Raw genomic sequence first — 6,000 nt, 5'->3', positions numbered from 1 at the left:
GGACTTATTTCCACCTGCATGTAGCGATGTTACACAGGGAACGCCTTTTCAAATCCCCAGATCATCATCGTTTGGGACAATTTAAAAGAGTTTTCCACAAAGTTTGTTTTTTTAGTCTCTAGACTTACTGAGGTCAATAATAGTAAACTCAGCTTTACTCACCAACCAAAAAGTGAGGCTTCTTGACTGCTGCTCCCGGTCCTTGTCAGCAGTCAATCGCTAGTCCCAGAGGTTATACCAAGGTAAAGTAAATCGGCCTATTGTGTCCAGTTATATAAATGGACTCTACTGTAAAGGTGACCAAAATGTTGCAGACTTCGGACTTTGTTTCAGTGTTATACTTCATCACTTTGTCTGGGGTTCTGTCTGAATCATATTTGTCGGGGAACGAAGCCTAATTTTCTGCTAATAACCTAAGAATAATATCCTCTATAATCCAATCCCCTACTCTCATCTCTAAGACTTCTTCTGTGCTGCAGCTGATTTCTGGAATGCGCTATCCCAAACAATCCAGTTAATTTCCAGTATCCACAGTTTCAAGCGTGCCCTAAAAACACATTTCTTTAGACTGGCCTATCACCTCTCTAATCTAACTACTGTATATACTCATGTATAAGCCTAGTTGATGGGGAGCCATGCAGACAAGGACAGAGATGGGGAGCCATGCAAACAAGGACAAGGATGGAGAGCCATGCAGACAAGGACAGAGATGGGGAGCCATGCAGACAAGGACAGAGATGGGGAGCCATGCAAACAAGGACAAGGATGGAGAGCCATGCAGACAAGGACAGAGATGGGGAGCGATGCAGACAAGGATGGACAGGGATGGAGAGCGATGCATACAAGAACAGAGATGGGGAGCCATGCAGACAAGGACGAGGATGAGGAACCATGCATACCAGGACAGAGATGGGGAGCCATGCAGACAAGGACAGAGATGGGGAGCCATGCAGACAAGGACAAGGATGGAGAGCCATGCAGACAAGGACAGAGATGGGGAGCCATGCAGACAAGGACAAGAATGGAGAGCCATGCAGACAAGGACAGAGATGGGGAGCCATGCATACAAGGACAGGGATGGAGAGCCATGCAGACAAGAACAGGGTTGGGGAGCCATGCATACCAGGATAGGGATGAGGGGACAATGCATACCCGGCTTATACTCAAGTCAATAAGTTTTCCCAATTCTCAGTGGCAAAATTAGGTGCCTCGGCTTATACTCGGGTTGACTTATACACAAGTATATACATAAACTATCCCTTGTTATTTCTCGTATGCACTAAATCACACTTTGTATCTGTACCACTGGCAGACACAGGCGGAATAGGTCAACTGTGCAAGAACACTATATGAGCCCTTTGCAGTCCAATAGCTCATCATAATGCACAAGTTAACTTACTTTGGAGGTAGAAATGGGCCTTCTTTCCTCTTGGGCCCCCTATGGCTGCACACGTTGCATCAATTATATGTCGCCTCTGATCTGTACTTGTACAGACACTGGCTGCTGCATTATTTGAACACCCCTATTTATTATTTTGATGACTGGACCCGACCCTTACTTTTACCTTTTGTGTCACCCCCACTTCCTCATAGACTGTAAGCTTGTGAGCAGGGCCCTCACTACTCTTGTTGAACTATATATTACTCTATAATATCTTATCTTATTTGTACAAGTCTCCCAGGAATTGTACAGTGCTGCAGAATATGTTGGTGCTATAGAAATAAAAAATTATTATTATCCACAGTTCTCCTGTGTTCTCTTTAAGAGCCGCTGCCATACTCCTCTGGCAGCTGCTTATCACGCCGAGAACAAAAGGATTGTCAGCCCAAAATCTGACATGTCACTTCCTTATCTTCCCCACATCACCTATCGGCAAGAGTCGGAAGGCCATCATTCCTAAATTTTCAAATTAAATGTTTGCCCATTTTAAACCTTTTCAAGGCTTAGGCGTGAAAGGGACATGGCTCAAGATGTGTCCATGTACCAATATTTGGCCTAGAACGTAAGCCATCCAAGAAATTATACAAAAATGTCTAAAGAATCACCAAACATATCACCGCACTACATTGTGATAAATTATTATTACATTATTCTAAATGTACTCGATATATTAGATAGGATTGGTAACTCTGCCCCAATGTCTGATCTTTGGGGCAGATACAGTACAGGCAGAAGAGGGCTCCTGTGCAGGGACAATATTTGGGACCTTTACGCCAATAGCTCACCATAATGCACAATTCCACCTGCTTTGGTGGCGGTAGTGACCCTTGTGTGGATGCGCCAATGATAGGTCTACCCCTGTCTGAGCTCTCACAATAATGGCTACCTAATACAGAACTTTCAGAAATATTGACCTCTGAGCATAGAGAACAGCGGATGGTTCTGGCAGCTGTGACACTCTGTACCCCATGCACTTTGCCCAGTTGGCAGTACATTCCCCACATTTTAAGCTTCCTCTCATTAATCCCCCACTGATCGCTGTGATACTTTAACTCTGCTGGACTCTGACTCTATATAATCAGGACCTTGAGACAGAAATACCTGCGTCGCCTGCGACTTGCAAGAGAAGCTTTGCGAGTTCTCAGCAGAGCAGATTGGGCTGTAGAATAAATGTTCACAAATTCTTCAATTGATCTGGATTCAGTACGTCTCGGAGTAACCCATAGGGACCTGTTACCTTCCGTGGACCCTCGTAGATGATTTTCGAAGGACAACTGATCGAACATTACAAGTAAGATTTTTACTTATCAACTTCAAATAAAGTTATTTTGTTTTGTTTTACTATCATTTAACTTTCGAGTAATTTATTATGTTAGTATGTATTATCATTCAGTTACTGTTGCTATGTTATACATTTCTTTGTCATTTTTTATTTCTGCTCTCACCTTTTTAGTCTGCTGGATACAGGATATGAGAAATGTCTACCGCAGCTCAGTTTATTGACACAGCTAAATATAATGATTAACTTATGAACACGTCAATCAAATGTTCATACGAATAATTATGCCGATAATCTACAATGTTGATCTCCACCATTAAACACCATGTAGCTGTTCGATCCGGCATTTTATGCTCATTAACCCATTATCTACCAATGTCCTTTTCTTGGGACGCCTAATCTTTAGCTTCTAGCAACTAAGATTTTATAATTTTTATAATTGGGTCCAATTTTTTGTGTTGTGTTTGTAAAATGAATGTTTTCAAAATAGGAAATCATGTCATTGCCATTTTTAAATGAATATTGGGACGCCCTTTTCTGAAACATCCGTACTTGTAAAAATTTTAGTTTGGCAAGTAATGGGTTAAGACCGTAAAAATTGGACGAGCGCTGTCAATCTCTTTGACGGATAGTCCTTGTCCCCATGTTACCCACATGGTTCCTCGAATTGAGTTGGTCCGAGGAAAAAAAATCACAGCATGACCAAGTTGCATCCAATTATCGAATAGCTCTCAGCCATTCATGTCTATCTGTCCATAGAGAGAATCGGACTGCACTTGGATGACATCCAGGTTCTGTCCGATTTCCATAGACTGACAGAATGGGGAAGATGAAGATTTTTTTTTCTTCCCTACTTTTGAGAAAATCGGATCACACTCTGATCTGAGATTTGCATAAAGGACCGATGTTCTTAGAAAAACAGTTATGTGACCCTAGCCTTAGTAGTATCTCCTCACAGTGGTCACTGCTATATTTTTCTGATACACAGCTCCAAATTTTCTATTAAATAATAATATTTTTGATGCCTGCAGCGAATCAGCCGATTGTATAGTTGCACGCGATATCTTTTACAAGCAGCTGAAAATGTCATCTTTGCCTCTTTTTGGTCGTTTCCTAACCTCTTCGTTAGCAGAGTTTTTCTTGACATTTTTCCATCCTTTTTGGGTTGTCTTTTGTACTAGTGTTTTGCAGTCATTTTTTTCTCCATTCCAAAATAAAAAAAAACACTGGGAAAATGCTGAAAATAAATATCCGGGAGTCTTTTGAGCCTTCTCGTTGACTTATATGGTAAGTATAGTGTCTTCAGAACGGAAAATGCCGAAAGAACGGTCGGGTCGATTTATTTGACCCCTTGGTGTCTTTGGAAACCTGAAGACAATCAAGAGACTGAACATATGAATAGCAAGTCGTTTTCATATAGAAATGCAAATGCTCATTAATTTGAGTGGTTCTTGAGGTGGGTTTTGAGCGGAACCCTCCTGAAAAAGATGTCGTGTCCACATACCCTAAGGCAGTGTTCCCCAACTCCGGTCCTCAAGAGCCACCAACAAGTCATGTTTTCAGGATTTCCTTAGTATTGCACAGGTGATTGAATGCTTGCCTGTCCAGGTGATGCAATTATCACCTTTGCAATACTAAGGAAACCCTGAAAACATGACCTGTTGGTGGCTCTTGAGGACCAGAGTTGGCGAACACTGCCCTAAGGGATTAATCCCTTCTCATCCATTCATGGGTATACTGGTGGTGGGATTACAGAAAAAGCCAAGTGACCTGTGCAAAGCTGATTTAGTAGCTCCAATCTACTGCTCTAGATATCGGTAAAGAACAGTCCACCGGACCACCTATGGCCAGTATAGGCAGAAAGCTCCTACACTTCCAGCAATAATTGTATCATTCCCTGAATGTCTATGAAGGGGATCTCTAAATCTTTATCAGAAAAATAGGAAAGTAATTAATTAGCTGTGGATTTTGTTTCTACTTGATAAAAAAATGATATTAGTCCACATTAATCAGATCTGATCATTATAACAGTCTAATAACTCCTGTTATAAATTATATTATTATTATAGTTGGTAAATAAGCCTACATTGCTATAATTGGAGCTTTTAGGCTACATTCACACTTCCGCGTGACTCGTACGTGTGCTGTCGGTTTTTCTCTCGGACAGCGCACTGACCCATAGGGTGTCATTGATGGACACATTGATTCAAAAGGGCAAGTTTGATCAGCAACTATGATCAAAAATGGACGTGTTTGTTTTTTTGGGGAGTTTTTTTATGGCGCTAGGTCCTCAAAAAACATGGAGATATGAACTATTACATGTAAGTGTTCTATTCGTGAAAACACGTAAAAGGTGTCTGAATGATGCCTTACTCGAAAGAAATGGAGATCGGATCTTAGTGGCAACACTTATTTTGGAAAGCAAATGGCATTTTTTCAATAATAATTTTTGTACTGATTTTCATCACTGATAGAATTTTTTGCTACTTTGGAGCCATATGTATGTAAATGAGTTAATCGCATCATGTCAGATTTGTTAATATTCTATACTAAATGTGTCCTCAGAGAATAGTTTTGCAATCCCCAAATTGAAAATAAGTAATAGGAACCTACAATGAAGATAGGAGAGTCATGATGATAAGTTATTAATCCAATAAAATACTATGCGTATAATATAAGAAGAGAGAGAGAAAAAGACCCATTTAATGGTTTAAGGACCTGACCAAACCGCTGGTGGCAGTGAAACGCGCGTCGAGGCTTTGAGATTACAGTCTCTTTGATGTCATCATGGCTAACGGTATCTCTTTCCCACTGATTGTCCAACTAGGGATACTTACCTAAATATTGTTATACTTGTTTTCGGGAAATATATCACCTTGTGTATTTACTGATACTTGTTTGACATTTTGTTTGCTTTTACATTTATAGTATTTTATTGGATGCGCATTACATTAATAAATTCTAGCATTTATATATGATACTTTGAATCATCATGACTCCCCTATAATAATAATAATTTTATTTATATAGCGCCAACATATTCCGCAGCGCTTTACAAATATCTTCATTGTAGGTTCTTGTTAATCATCTGATTTAAGGTGTCAGATTAAATTACTCTGTTTGGAGATTATATCACCGAGTTTGGGATTTACTAGTAGGAAAGAAATAGCTGGGATTTAAACAATCGAAGCACTTTTTGCATGGATCAATATTGTCCCAAACAGTTGTTTGTATGAACTTTCAATTCCTGATAATTTTGCCGAGATCAAATGACAAACAT

At 40.1% G+C, this 6,000-nt stretch overlaps 1 protein-coding gene across 1 annotated transcript in view; it reads left to right on the top strand.

Moving 5' to 3' along the window:
- Positions 1-2,463: 2,463 nt before the first annotated feature.
- LOC138648741 (solute carrier family 22 member 6-A-like) overlaps positions 2,464-6,000 on the top strand; it is a 58,879-nt gene continuing 55,342 nt past the window's right edge. Inside the window, exon 1 of the mRNA XM_069738591.1 lies at positions 2,464-2,732. The gene's annotated coding sequence lies outside the window, so the exon portion shown is untranslated. The remainder of the gene's footprint in view (positions 2,733-6,000) is intronic.

This window comes from Ranitomeya imitator, chromosome 9 (assembly GCF_032444005.1).
Source record: "Ranitomeya imitator isolate aRanImi1 chromosome 9, aRanImi1.pri, whole genome shotgun sequence".
NCBI lineage: Eukaryota > Metazoa > Chordata > Amphibia > Anura > Dendrobatidae > Ranitomeya > Ranitomeya imitator.
The sequence above is the reverse complement of the archived record's forward strand: the minus strand, read 5'-3'. Positions and strand labels throughout refer to the sequence as shown.